The following is a 16172-nucleotide window of genomic DNA, read 5'->3' as shown; positions in this document are numbered from 1 at the left end:
GGGGTATCCCACAAATTTGCATCGCTTTGTCCTTGATTCTAACTTATCGGGGTTGTGTCTTTTAAGGTGGGCAGGGCAGCCCCAAATCTTAACAACCTTAAGATCAGGCTTCTTCCATTTCCGTATCTCATATGGTGTAGATACTACCGACTTAGTTGGAACTCTGTTCAGAAGGTAAGCTACGGTCTCTAGGGCATATCCCTAGAATAAGATGGGTAGGTCAGCGAAACTCATCATGGACCGTACCATATCTAACAGCGTACGATTCCTCCTTCCAAAGACACCATTGAGCTGAGATGTATAAAGAGGTATCCATTGGGATAATATCCCATGGTCCTTGAGGAACTGAGTAAACTCTGTACTTAAGTACTCACCTCCTCGATCTGATCGAAGAGTTTTGATACTCTTTCCAGTCTGGTTCTCCACCTCATTCTTATACTCTCTGAATTTCTCAAAAGCCTCGGACTTGTACTTTATTAAGTACACATATCCATACCTTGAGAAATCATCAGTAAAGGTAATGAAGTAGGAGTAACCACCAATTGCATGAGTTAACATGGGTCCACATACATCACTATGTATGAGTTCCAACAGCTCAGTGGCTCTCTCTCCAGTTCCACTAAATGGAGAGTTAGTCAGTTTTTCACGAAGGCAAGGCTCGAAAGTTGCATATGACACATAGTCGAATGGATCTAGATATCCATCATTTCGTAACTTTTGAATCCTTCTTTCATGGATGTGACCTAGCCTACAATGCCATAGGTATGTACTGTTCATCTCATCTCGTTTCCTCTTGGACACATTTACATTCATGATATGTGGAGTAGTTTGTAACATAAATAAACCTTTATGCAATATTCTGCTCGTCAATCACCCCTCGGCTTTGCTAGAATTTATAATAAATTATAGATGTGATAAACAATAATGGTATTCAATACCAATGCACTATCACAAAAATCTGACAATTGGAGATTGATCATGAATGTACCTAAAGCTTCTCCAAGCTTCTATTTCGCCCTCTCTGCAAGGTACTATTTGCAGTTCCTCTTCCAATGCCCATCTTTGCTAGTCATAGGTGCCCAGCAAGCCAATCACGTGAGTGATGGCACGTGTGACTTGATACAGAATCTTTTTGCTTATTATATTTTGGTGTATATCACTTTATAACTATTGCATAAATGCATACATATATTGTGATGTCATTGGATTTGTGTAATGGGAATCGGATCATGATGAGATCACGATAATGAGATCGATTCACCTTTAAACACATATCCTAAATGATCCCGGTCATAGGTTACTCGAGAGGGACATCGTGATAACCGGATAGACTGGTGTGCTGTATACCCGTCCATATGATGGATGCAGCTGGTCTCATAGCTGCTCGTGTAGGGACACTAGGGATACAGTACAGGTGCTCATTGGAGAATGAGTTCATTGATTGATCCGCTTACGGAATGCTGGATGGTTGATGATGCCTTATTGTCATACAGCGATTCCGTAGTCCTAGTGGTGTATCTGGTCCTTAGACTTGAGACACTAAGGATGTCCTGTACGAGTGCTCCACTCTTTGATACCAGACTTATAGGTTTGGCTGTCCCAGATCTAGTACAACTGGTCATTGGGAGTGGTAGTCGACCTTACGAGGGCTATTGAGTGTCGATAGAGGATCATCGACTCTCGGCGTCATGAGAGGAATATCCCATGTGTTCTTGCTCAGACAAATCCCTGGCCAGGGTCATTCGGGTTGAGAGAGAAAGAGTTCTCTGGGAGAATCCGATTAGAGCGAGACTCGAGTAGAAACCGTATGGGTCTGACAACACCATGCTCGATATACGGTCTCTGGGATATTAGATGGATGAGGGATTATAGGTATACGGTAACTGAGGACAGACAGGTCCAATGGATTGGATTCCCCTGTATCATCTGGGGACCACAGCGTAGTGGCCTAGTACATCCGTAGTCGATGAGTCGAGTGAATTATTACAGAGATAATAATTCACTGAGTTAGAAGGAGTTCTGACAGATATGACTCACGGCCAGCTCGATATTGGGCCTAGAGGGTCACACACATATGGTAGGGATTGCGATAAGTAGAGGTTCGGATATGAGATATCCGACGGAGCCCTTGTCTTATTGGATGCAGATCCAATACCCACTAGGGGAGGACCCATTAGGGTTTGACAGGGGACCTCTATAAATAGGAGGGATTCAGAGCCTCATAGGCTAGAGCCTTTGCTTGCCTTTCCTATTCTCCTCTTCCTCTCCACCTCAGATCAGGCCTGGAGTTTTTGAAGAGCGTCGTCGCAACCCTGCTGTGTGGATCACCGCTAGAGAGGAGGACGTTTGACCTCCTTTACCCTCTCCTAAGGATCTGCAAGGAAACAGGGATATACGATCTCCTTAGGTAACACAATTTACTCTATACGCAGTTTCATGTTTCGCGGATTTTTTGCGCACCAATCTTCGCACGACGACGAACATCTTTTTGGGAATCGAGGATTTTGTTTTCTTGTTCTTTCGCTGCGCATGTGATGTCGCCCCCATGATTTCCCAACAGTGGTATCAGAGCCAGGTTGTTCGTGCGAATGATTGGTTTTGAACTGCGTGTGTTGTGTTTAGGAAGAATTTTGACGTTAAAATCGTTGACGCAAAAGCGAGAAAGGGCAGCAACAGTTGTTGCCCTCGATCTGCGTGCGTGAAGCGCAGTCGAAGGCGGGCAGCACAGGGGCTGTGTCTGCAGCAGCCGGCCGGCGGCCTGCTTGCAGCAGGCTTGCTGCCGGCGGGGCTGGCAGCCCACGGGCAGAGGCGCCGCAGGGCAGCGGCGCGAGCCGCCGCAAGGAAGCAGCGCCTACAGCCGCAGGGCGGCGGCGCCTACCGCCGCTGCTCCCGCGGGCGAAACCCCCCCCACAGGGGCGGCCGCCCGGCGGGACAGCACCCCCTGCGGAGGCAGCGGCAGTGCCGCCAGCGGGCGTGCCGCCTGCAGGCGAGGGTAGTGCCATCATTCGCCGCACAGGCCGTCGCCGGCTAGGTGGCGGCGGCGGTGGCGGCACCAGCGAAAGGGGGAAAGGGCATTAGGGTTTTCTGGGCAAAAGATAGTTTTGCCCCTCGGAATTTGAGAAATTCCAGTTTCTGTCTTTTGTCCAAATTATGAAAATACCCCTAAAATTCAGAAATTCCCTATATGTCCCTGATTTCAGAAAATATTAATTAATTAAAAGGTTTAGTTGATTATTATTTTTATTATTATCTAGTAGTCCTACATGATGATGATTATTTATACATGTGATGTATGAAGTGTGGACGGATGATCATGGACCGTGTGATGTGTGTACTTGTGATTATTATTATTGAGGTCTGCGAGCCTCCATTATATTTCTCGTTTATTGTCGGGCCTGCGTGCCTATGATTAAGTTGTAATCACATGAGGAGGCGCAGCGGGAGCGTGGATGCGATAGCGGGACCCACGAGACGGACGATCGTGATGCATGGATATGCATCAAGATGTCGACGGAACCGACGAGGACGAGATGGACGATCACAGGGCATGGAGATGCACCATTGCACACATAGATCTTGATGTGAGTGATTAGGCCTACTGGCTCGGGCCTAATCATATTAGGTTGTGGTCCATGATCATCTGGTGTGATTGCTTATACACATACTAGATAAGTATATATATTTGCATGCGATGTAGATATATATTAAATATGTATATGTGTGACATGTCATATTAGGAGAACAAATCATAGAAACATCTCTCGATAATATTAAGTCGGTAAACGTGAGGCAATTAGATTGACCCACGTGGCCTTCCATCGTTATAAGTAGGAACCGATTCCCGGTGTAAGTTGAGTTGGTCGAGTCCCTCGAGACTCACCTATATTGCGATTCGCTATCTTGCTTACGACATAGAGATGTCACCGGTGACCTGAGGGCATGGTATACTTGGTCGAGGCCCTCGAGGGTATATCATCAAATCAGACTCATCTTGTAACGATGGTGTTGACTTAACCGAGCATCATGGTTGGTCGAGTCCCTCGAGGCCATGGTGATTCGGAGGCCGAACAGGACGGGAATCACAAGGAGTTGTGATTGGTAAGAGTTACCTACCTTTTAGGCTTAGTGTGATTGGTCGAGTCCCTCGAGGTTACACTAAGACGCTGATTGGATCCTGATCCCCACTAGAAGTCTGCCGGAGACTTCCGTTTCACGTGCTGAGGGTGTCACGTGACTCGTTAGTAAAATAGTGGGAGCATATTAAGATAGAAGTTCATATCTTGATAGTTTATTTCTTGCAAAATCTGCATGTTTTTAATTTCTGCTGCATCTTTATTTTCAGAAAATGTCGCTTTCAAATCCCTTACGTGGCATACTTGATGTCAACCGCCTCACTGGTCCAAATTATACGGATTGGCTCCGTAACTTGAGAATTGTTCTCACAGCGGAGAAAATCGTGTACGTCCTTGATTCAGTGATGCCTACGCCCGAAGAAGGGGCAAACGAGGATGAGATCGCTCGCTACGTGAAGTACATTGATGACTCCACTCTTGCTCAGTGCTAAATGTTGGGCTCTATGACTCCTGAGTTATAGAGACAACATGAAAAGATGGATGCCAGATCCATTCTCCTACATGTCCACAAATTGTTTGAGGAACAGGGAAGGACTCAACGATATGAGATATCCAAGAGCCTTTTCCGCGCTAAGATGACTGAGGGGACACCGGTTCAGAACCATGTCCTAAAGATGATTGAGTGGATAGAGAAACTCACAGGTCTAGGAATGGTCCTAGAGGATAACTTGTGTGTGGACATTGTGCTTCAGTCCCTACCAGATTCCTTTTCACAGTTCATAATGAATTTTAATATGAACAAGCTTGAGGTGACTCTCCCAGAGCTCCTCAATATGTTGAGGAAGGCAGAGAGTACTATTAAGAAAGAGAAGCCAGTTCTCTACACTGGTGAGACCAGAAAGAAAAGGAAAGCAAAAAGGTCCCTTAAGAAGGGAAAGGGCAAGGGCAGACCAGGTAAAGCAAAGGTTGCTAAGAAAGACCCAGTAAAGGACAAAGGCCAATGCTTCCACTGTGGTAAAGATGGGCACTGGAAGAGGAACTGCAAAGAGTACCTTGCAGAAAGGGCGAAACAAAAGCTTGATGAAGCTTCAGGTACATTCATGATCAGTCTCCATTTGTCAGACTCTTATGATAACACATGGGTATTGGATACCGGTAGTGCTTATCATATATGCAATTCGTTGCAGGTTCTAGCAAGGCCTAGGAGACTAGAGAGAGGTGAGATGGACCTCAAGATGGGTAATGGAGCAAAAGTTACTGTATTAGCTGTTGGCGAGGTCTCCCTACATCTGCCTAGTGGAGCTTTTATTGCATTAGATGCATGTTATTTTGTTCCTTCTATTATCAAAAACATTATCTCCATTTCATGTTTAACAGTTAGTGGATATAAATTTGTTTTTAAGAATAATGGTTGTTCGATACTATTAGATGATAAGATCATCATGAAAGGAACATTGCATAATGGTTTATTTATGTTAGACACTACTCCACATATCATGAATGTAAATGTGTCTAAGAGGAAACGAGATAAAGTGAACAGTGCATACCTGTGGCATTGTAGGCTAGGTCACATCAATGAAAGAAGGATTCAAAAGTTACTAAATGATGGATATCTAGATCCATTCGACTACGTGTCATATGCAACTTGTGAACCTTGCATTCGTGGAAAATTGACCAACTCTCCATTTAGTGGAACTGGAGAGAGAGCCACTGAGTTGTTGGAACTCATACATAGTGATGTATGTGGACCCATGTCAACTCATGCCATTGGAGGTTACTCCTACTTCATTACATTTACTGATGATTTCTCAAGGTATGGATATGTGTACTTAATGAAGTACAAGTCCGAGGCCTTTGAGAAATTCAGAAAGTATAGGAATGAGGTGGAGAACCAAATTGGAAAGAGTATCAAAACACTTCGATCAGATCGAGGAGGTGAGTACTTAAGTACAGAGTTTACTCAATTCCTCAAGGACCATGGGATATTATCCCAATCGACACCTCCTTATACACCTCAGCTCAATGGTGTCTTTGGAAGGAGGAATCGTACGCTATTAGATATGGTACGGTCCATGATAAGTTTCGCTGACCTACCCATCTTATTCTAGGGATATGCCCTAGAAATCGTAGCTTACCTTCTGAACAGAGTTCCAACTAAGTCGGTAGTGTCTACACCATATGAGATATGGAAAGGGAAGAAGCCTGATCTTAAGGTTGTTAAGATTTGGGGCTGCCCTGCCCACATTAAAAGACACAACCCCGATAAGTTAGAATCAAGGACAGAGCGATGCAAATTTGTGGGACACCCCAAGGAAACTTGTGGGTATTATTTCTATCATCTCGAGGACCAAAAGGTCTTTGTAGCTAAGAGAGTAGTGTTCCTTGATAAGGAACACATTCTTGGCGGAGACAGTGGGAGAATGATAGAGTTGAGCGAGGTTGGAGAACCAAGCTCAAGCACCACTCTACAGCCCGAGTCTGTTCAGGTACCTAATACACAAGTTTCAACTTTACGCAGGTCTGATAGAGTATCCCATCCTCCTGAGAGATATGTGGGACATATTAGAGGAGAGGATATAGAGGATATTGATCCTCAGACCTACGAGGAGGCTATTATGAGTATAGACTCCTACGTCATTCCCAATGATGAGGATGTCATCCACATATAACACCAAAAAGGTGATAGCGCTCCCACTTACCTTCTTGTACACACAAGGCTAATCTTCGTTCTTAACGAAGTCATAAGATCTGATTGCCTCATCAAATCTTATGTTCCAACTTCGGGAAGCTTGCTTTAGTCCATAAATGGATCTAAGCAACCTACACACCTTATCTGGGCAGTTCTTGGACACGAATCCCTCAGGTTGCATCATATACACCTCCTCCTCGAGGTTCCCATTGAGGAATACAGTTTTCACATCCATCTGCCAGATCTCATAATCATAGTATGCTGCAATAGCCAATAGAATTCTGATGGATTTTAGCATTGCTACGGGTGAGAAGGTTTCGTCGTAATCAACACCTTGCCTTTGACGATACCCCTTAGCCACTAGCCTTGCTTTATAAGTCTCTACCTTTCCATCTACTCCGATCTTTTTCTTAAAGATCCACTTGCAACCGATAGGTACAATACCTTCGGGCGCATCAACTAGGTTCCAAACCTTAGTAGAGTACATAAAATCCATCTCAGAATTCATGGCTTCTTGCTACTTCCCGGTATCCACAGTAAAGGCTTGGTTATCTAGACAGTTCTCCATGAAGGACTTAGGAGAAGTATCCTATATCTTGGGGATTAGAATCTATAGAGATAGATCCAAAAGGATGCTTGGCTTGTCCCAGTCCAGGTACATAGAAACTATTGTCAAAATTTTTGGCATGGAATATTCCAAGAAAGGGCGAACATGGATATGATACCTTATGCCTCAGCAATAGGATCTATCATGTATGCTATGCTATGTACTAGGCCTGATATATCGCATGCTCTGAGTGTCACGAGCAGGTATCAGGCGGATCCAGGCTTGGAGCACTGGAAAGCAGTAAAGTGTATCCTTAAGTACTTGAGAAGGACTAAGGATCTTTTACTAGTATATGGAGGTAATAGCCTTAAGGTTGAAGGCTACACAGACTCAAGTTTTCAGTCTGATGTCGATGATAGCAAGTCGAATTCAGGGTATGTGTACACCTTGAATGGAGGAGCAGTGTGCTGGAAGAGTTCCAAGCAAGATACCACTGCTGACTCGACCACAGAGGCGGAGTACATTGCTGCATCAGATGCAGCAAAGGAGGGAGTCTGGGTGAAGAAGTTCATCACAGATTTGGGAGTCGTGCCGGGTAGCGAGGAGCTGATCTCCTTATATTGCGACAACTATGGGACGATTATTCAAATAAGGGAACCCGGGTCTCATCAGAAGTGTTCTGAGGAGGTTCCAGCTTATCAGAGAGATCGTAACCCGAGGAGATGTAGCAGTGGAAAGAGTTCCATCCGAAGATAACATTGCAGATCCACTGACAAAGCCGTTGTCTCAGATTGTCTTTGAGCGTCACAAGGGTCTGATGGGGATCAGACACAAAGGTGATTGGCTTTAGGTCAAGTGGGAGATTGCTAGTCATAGGTGCCCAGCAAGCCAATCACGTAAGTGATGGCACGTGTGACTTGATACAGAATCTTTTTGCTTATTATATTTTGGCGTATATCACTTTATAACTATTGCATAAATGCATACATATATTGTGATGTCCTTGGATTTGTGCAATGGGAATCGGATCGTGATGAGATCACGATAATGAGATCGATTCACCTTTAAACACATATCCTAAATGATCCCGGTCATAGGTTACTCGAGAGGGACATCGTGATAACCGGACAGACTGGTGTGCTGTATACCCGTCCATATGATGGATGCAGCTGGTCTCATAGCTGCTCGTGTAGGGACACTAGGGATACAGTACAGGTGCTCATTGGAGAATGAGTTCACTGATTGATCCGCTTACGGAATGCTGGATGATTGATGATGCCTTATTGTCAGACAGCAATTCCGTAGTCCTAGTGGTGTATTTGGTCCTTAGACTTGAGACACCAAGGATGTCCTGTATGAGTGCTCCACTCTTTGATACCAGACTTATAGGTTTGGATGTCCCAGATCTAGTACAACTGGTCATTGGGAGTGGTAGTCGACCTTACGAGGGCTATTGAGTGTTGATAGAGGATCATCCACTCTCGGCGTCATGAGAGGAATATCCCATGTGTTCTTGCTCAGACAAATCCCTGGCCAAGGTCATTCGGGTTGAGAGAGAAAGAGTTCTCCGGAAGAATCCGATTAGAGCGAGACTCGAGTAGAAACCGTATGGGTCTGACAACACCATGCTCGATATACGGTCTCTGGGATATTAGATGGATGAGGGATTATAGGTACACGGTAACTGAGGACAGACAGGTCCAATGGATTGGATTCCCCTGTATCGTCTGGGGACTACGGCGTAGTGGCCTAGTACGTCCGTAGTCGATGAGTCGAGTGAATTATTACAGAGATAATAATTCACTGAGTTAGAAGGAGTTCTGACAGGTATGACTCACGGCCAGCTCGATATTGCGCCTAGAGGGTCACACACATATGGTAGGGATTGCGATGAGTAGAGGTTCAGATATGAGATATCCGACGGAGCCCTTGTCTTATTGGATGCAGATCCAATACCCACTAGGGGAGGACCCATTAGGGTTTGACAGGGGACCTCTATAAATAGGAGGGATTCAGAGCCTCATAGGCTAGAGCCTTTGCTTGCCTTTCCTATTCTCCTCTTCCTCTCCACCTCAGATCAGGCCTGGAGTTTTTGAGGAGCGTCGTCGCAACCCTACTGTGTGGATCACCGCTAGAGAGGAGGACGCTTGACCTCCTTTACCCTCTCCTAAGGATCTGCAAGGAAACAGGGATATACGATCTCCCTAGGTAACACAATTTACTCTATACGTAGTTTCATGTTTCGTGGATTTTTTGCGCACCAATCTTCGCACGACGATGAACATCTTTTTGGGAATCGTGGATTTTGTTTTCTTGTTCTTCCGCTGCGCATGTGATGTCGCCCCCATGATTTCCCAACAATCTTTACCACAGTGGAAGCACTAGCCTTTGTCTTTTGTTGGGTCTTTCTTAGCAACCTTTGCTTTACCTGGTCTGCCCTTGTCATTTCCCTTCTTAAGGGACCTTTCTGCTTTCCTTTTCTTTCTAGTCTCACCAGTATAAAGAACTGGCTTCTCTTTCTTAATAGTACTCTTTGCCTCCCTTAACATATTGAGGAGCTTTGGGAGAGTCACCTTAAGCTTGTTCATATTAAAATTCATTATGAACTGTGAAAAGGAATCTGGTAGGGACTGAAGCACAATGTCCACACACAAGTTATCCTCTAGGACCATTCCTAGACCTATGAGTTTCTCTATCCACTCAATCATCTTTAGGACATGGTTCTGAACCGGTGTCCCCTCAGTGATCCTAGCTCAGAAGAGGCTCTTGGATATCTTATATCGCTGAGTCCTTCCCTATTCCTCAAACAATTTGCGGACATGTAGGAGAATGGATCTGGCATCCATCTTTTCATGTTGTCTCTGTAACTCAGGAGTTATAGAGCCCAACATATAACACTGAGCAAGAGTGGAGTCATCAATGTACTTCACGTAACGAGCGATCTCATCCTCGCTTGCCCCTTCTTCGGGCGTAGGCATCACTGTATCAAGGACGTACACGATTTTCTCCGCTGTGAGAACAATTCTCAAGTTACGGAGCCAATCCGTATAAAGCGATTTGAAAGCGACATTTTCTGAAAATAAAGATGCAGCAGAAATGAATAACATGCAGATTTTACAATAAATAAACTATCAAGATATGGACTTCTATCTTAATATGCTCCCACTATTTTACTAACGAGTCACGTGACACCCTCAACACGTGACACCTTCTAGTGGGGATCAGGATCCAATCAGCGTCTTAGTGTAACCTCGAGGGACTCGACCAATCACACTAAGCCTAAAAGGTAGGCAGCTCTTACTGATCACAACTCCTTGTGATTCCCGTCCTGTTCGGCCTCCGAATCACCATGGTCTCGAGGGACTCGACCAACTATGATGCTCGGTTAAGTCAACACCTTCGTTACAAGATGAGTCTGATTTGATGATATACCCTCGAGGGACTCGACCAAGCATACTATGCCCTCAGGTCACCGGTGACATCTCTATGTCGTAAGCAAGATAGCGAATCGCGATATAGGTGAGTCTCGAGGGACTCGACCAACTCAACCTACACCGGGAATCGGTTCCTACTTATAACGATGGAAGGCCACGTGGGTCAATCTAATTGCCTCAAGTTTACCAACTTAATATTATCGAGATAGATGTTTCTATGATTTGGTCTCCTAATATGACATGTCACATATATACATATTTAATATATATCTACATCGCATGCAAATATATATACATATCTAGTATGTGTATAAGTAATCACACTAGATGATCATAGACCACAACCTAATGTGATTAGGCCCGAGCCAGTAGGCCTAATCACTCACATCAAGATCTATGTGTGCAACGGTGCATCTCCATGCCCTGTGATCGTCCATCTCGTCCTCGTCGGTTTCGTCGACATCTTGATGCATCTTCATGCATCACGATCGTCCGTCTCGTGGGTCCCGCTATCGTATCCACGCTACCGCTGCACCTCCTCATGTGATTACAACTTAATCATAGGCACGCAGGCCCGACAATAAACGAGAAATATAATGGAGGCTCGCAGACCTCAATAATAATAATCACAAGTACACACATCACACGGTCCATGATCATCCGTCCACACATCATACATCACATGTATAAATAATCATCATCATGTAGGACTACTAGATAATAATAAAAATAATAATAAACTAAACTTTTTAATTAATTAATATTTTCTAAAATCAGGGACATATAGGGAATTTCTCAATTCCTAAGGGTATTTTCATAATTTGGATAAAAGATAGAAACTGAAATTTCTCAAATTTACAGGGGCAAAACTATCTTTTTGCCCAAAACCCTAATTCTCTCTTACTACTGGCGGCGGCCTGTGCGGCGGGGCGAGGGCGCTGCCCTCGCCTGCAGGCGGCACACCCGCTGGCGGTGCTGCCGCTGCAGGTGGGGGACCCCGCGGGCGGCGCCGCCTCTGCGGGCGGTTCTACCCACGGGGCTACGCCCGCAGGCGGTGTTGACCCGCCGGGCAGCCGCCCCTATGGGGGGTTTTCGCCCGCGGGAGCAGCGGCCGCAATCGCCTCTACCCGCGGGCTGCTAGCCCCGCCGGACGCAAACCTGCTGCAAGCAAGCCGCCGGCCGGCTGTTGCAGACGCAGCCCCTGTGCTGCCCGCCTTCGGCTACGCTGCACGCACGTAGATCGCGGGCAGCAACTGTTGCTGCCCTTCCTTGTTTTTGCGTCAACGATTTTGACGTCAAAATTCTTCCTAAACACAACACACGCAGTTCAAAACCAATTATTCGCACGAACAACCTGGCTCTGATACCACTGTTGGGAAATCTTGGAGGCGACATCACATGCGTAGCGAAAGAACAAGAAAACAAAATCCCCAATTCCCAAAGAGATGTTCGTCGTCGTGCGAAGATTGGTGCGCAAAATCCGCGAAACTTAAAACTACGTATAGAGTAGATTGTGTTACCTAGGGAGATCGTATATCCCTGTTTCCTTGCAGATCCTTAGGAGAGGGTGAAGGAGGTCAAGCGTCCTCCTCTCTAGCGGTGATCCACATAGCAGGGTTGTGACGACGCTCCTCAAAACTCCAGGCCTGCTCCGATGTGGAGAGGGAGAGGAGAATAGGAAAAGCAAGCAAAGGCTCTAGCCTATGAGGCTCTGAATCCCTCCTATTTATAGAGGTCCCCTGTCAAACCCTAATGGGTCCTCCCCTAGTAGGTATTGGATCTACATCCAATAAGACAAGGGCTCCGTCGGATATCTCATATCCGAACCTCTACTCATCGCAATGCCTACCATATGTGTGTGACCCTCTAGGCCCAATATCGAGCTGGTCGTGAGTCATACCTGTCAGAACTCTTTCTAACTCAGTGAATTATTATCTCTGTAATAATTCACTTGACTCATCGACTACGGACGTACTAGGCCACTACGCCGTAGTCCCCAGACGATACAGGGGAATCCAATTCATTGGACCTGTCTGTCCTCAGTTACCGTGTACCTATAGTCCCTCATCTATCTAATATCCCAGAGACCGTATATCGAGTATGGTGCTGTCAGACCCATACGTTTTCTACTCGGGTCTCGCTCTAATCGGATTCTCCCGGAGAACTCTTTCTCTCTCAACCCGAATGACCCTGGCCATGGATTTGTCTGAGCAAGAACACATGGGATATTCCTCTCGTGACGCCGAGAGTGGATGATCCTCTATTAACACTCAATAGCCCTCGTAAGGTCGACTACCACTCCCAATGACCAGCTGTACTAGATCTGGGACAGTCAAACCTATAAGTCTGGTATCAAAGAGTGGAGCACTCATACAGGATATCCTTGGTATCTCAAGTCTAAGGACCAGATACACCACTAGGACTACGGAATCGCTGTCTGACAATAAGGCATCATCAACTATCCAGCATTCCGTAAGTGGATCAATCAGTGAACTCATTCTCCAATGAGCACCTGTACTGTATCCCTAGTGTCCCTACACGAGCAGCTATGAGACCAGCTGCATCCATCATATGGACGGGTATACATCACACCAGTCTGTCCGGTTATCATGATGTCCCTCTCGAGTAACCTATGACCGGGATTATTTAGGATATGTGTTTAAAGGTGAATCGATCTCATTATCGTGATCTCATCACGATCTGATTCCCATTGCACAAATCCAAGGACATCACAATATATATATATATGCATATATGCAATAGTTATAAAGTGATATATGCCAAAATATAATAAGCAAAAAGATTCTGTATCAAGTCACACGTGTCATCACTCACGTGATTGGCTTGCTGGGCACATATGACTAACACGTCGGCCCCGAGGCCATGGCTCAAAGTTGTTTATACTAATATTTTTGGCGCTAGAAGGAGGGCTCGGGATGCCGGGTGATCACCCGAGTGACTCAGATGAGCCCACGGCTGAGATGTCACACCCGACCGAAGCCTCGGGAGAACATCACCCGCACGGAGACCATCGTGACGAACACCCCGCCATGACCTCCGAACAATATTGGCGAATATTCAACGACCCGGGCTTGTCGCCGCCTGATGACGCCCCAACCGACTCAACGCCTGTGTCACCCGAGGCCTTTCAGGACCTCGCCCGTCAAGTCCGAGCTCTGATGGAAATGGCGCAAACCATTATCCCGCTCGTTTCTCATCCGGCACATCCGCATGCGATCGAACCACTGCGATAATGCAAGGCGCCCGTTCGGGCCCACATGACACTACCGGAACCCCCCACTTCGCCTCGGGTCCGACCGGCCCCACTCGGGGATCCAGTGATGACAAACCCGAGCGACCGCCCGGAACCCGAGGTACTCTCTTCGGACTCCCTGCGGGCCTAGTTGCGCTTCGTCAGCCAGCGACTCGACGAGGTGCAGGAAGAGGTTCGCAGGTCCAAGGGAGTGCTCGGGGAGGACGCACACTGAGGGTCTCCCTTCACACCCGAGATACGGGATCTGACAGTCCCCTCGGACTTCCAGCTCCCCTCTCTGGACGCTTACGATGGCTCCATGACCCAACGGACCATGTAGCTGCTTTTCGTGCCCAAATGACGCTATACGAAACCTCTGATGCCCTGATGTGCAGAGCGTTTCCTACCACTCTGAGAGGGTCAGCCCACACATGGTATGGCGACTTAAAGACTGGGACTATCACTTCCTTCGACCAGCTCGCCAATGACTTCGAGCTCCACTTCGTAGCCTGTGCACGACCAAAGCCTTCCGCGGCACTACTTCTCGGACTCAAACAAAGGGAGGACGAGCCCCTCCCACATTTTGTGGATCACTTTGCCACGCAAATCCAGGGTTTGCCGGACACTCACCCCTCTCTGTTAGTGCAAGCGTTTATAATAGGCCTGCGACCTTCCAGATTCCTCTGGTTCCTCGCGGAGCGACCTCCCACCACGGTGCCAGAGATGCTCCAGCGGGCTAACCGGTACATCGTAGCGGAGGCCTGGGCGGCCGTGAGGAGAAGGGATGACTTCCGGCCGTGGGCTCCATAAGAGAGGTCAGGCACCCGCGGTGGCTACCCGATGTAGTCCTCGTGAAAAGAAATCTAAGTCCTGCCTCAGTCTCTTCCGAGCGAAGGTTCAGTATCTACCTGACTACCTCCCGACTCACGGTTAGCCCCGGCCTAAACCCTTTTGAATCTACACGACTCGGCCGTAGACTTCCGAGTCCACCTCAGCGCGGCCTGCACGCCTGAGTCATGTCCCTCGGACTGCCCGAGTTCTACCTCAGCGCAGCCTGCCCGCTTGAGTCGTGTCCCTCGGTCGTAGACTGCTGAGTCCACCTTAGGGCGGCCTGCTCGCCTGAGTCGTGTCCCTCGGCCCGAGCCACATCCCTCGGTCGCATGATGCCCGAGACCACACCTGCGCGATCTGTCCGCCTACGTCGTGCTACTCGGTCGCATGATGCCCGAGACCACACCTGTGTGGTCTGTCCGCTTGCGTCGTGCTATTCGGTCGCATGATGCCCGAGACCACACCTGCGCGACCTGTTCGCCTGCGTCGTGCTCCTCGGTCGCATGATGCCCGAGACCACACCTGCACTGCCTACCCGCCTGCGTCGTGCTCCTCGGCCGCATGATACCCGAGACACACCTGCGCAGCCAGCCCGCCTACGTCATGCTCCTCGGCTCCATGCTCCCTAAGACACACCTGCGCGGCCAGCCCGCCTGCGTCGTGCACCTCGGCTCCATGCTCCCCGAGACACACCTGCGCGGTCAACCCGCCTGCGTCGTGCACCTCGACTCCATGCTCCCCGAGACACGCTTGCAGCCCGCTTGCGTCGTGCTCCTCGGCTCCATGCTCCCCAAGACACACTTGCGCGGCCAGCCCGCCTGCATCGTGCACCTCGGCTCCATGCTCCCCGAGACATGCCTGCAGCCCGCCTGCGTCGTGCTCCTCGGCTCCATGCTCCCCGAGACACACTTGCACGGCCAGCCCGCCTACATCGTGCTCCTTGGCTCCTCGGCCCCTTGACCCGAGACATGCCTGCAGCCCGCTTGTGTCGTGCTCCTCGGCTCCATGCTCCCCGAGACACACCTACGCGGCCAGCCCGCCTGCGTCGTGCTCCTCGGCTCCATGCTCCCCGAGACCGCGCTTGCGCGGCCAGCCCACCTGAAAGCTGAAGCCATACCTCGGACTCCCGTTACAACGACCGATGCATAGCTTCTTTCCGTGGGGGAATATGATGAGGATAGTAATTATGATAAGACTCGGTTGATGTCAGCCGATACCTTACGCCTCAATCGGCGCGACTACACCCGATCAAACGAACCGGAACACCGGCCGAGGTGCGTTAACGCCTACTCAGGCTCGGTTCTTCATGCCACACCAACACCCATGTCATACGCTACCAGCCTGC

The sequence above is a fragment of the Musa acuminata genome, chromosome BXJ2-11 (genome assembly GCF_036884655.1).
Source record: "Musa acuminata AAA Group cultivar baxijiao chromosome BXJ2-11, Cavendish_Baxijiao_AAA, whole genome shotgun sequence".
In the NCBI taxonomy this organism is placed as follows: Eukaryota; Viridiplantae; Streptophyta; class Magnoliopsida; order Zingiberales; family Musaceae; genus Musa; species Musa acuminata.
The sequence above is the reverse complement of the archived record's forward strand: the minus strand, read 5'-3'. Positions refer to the sequence as shown.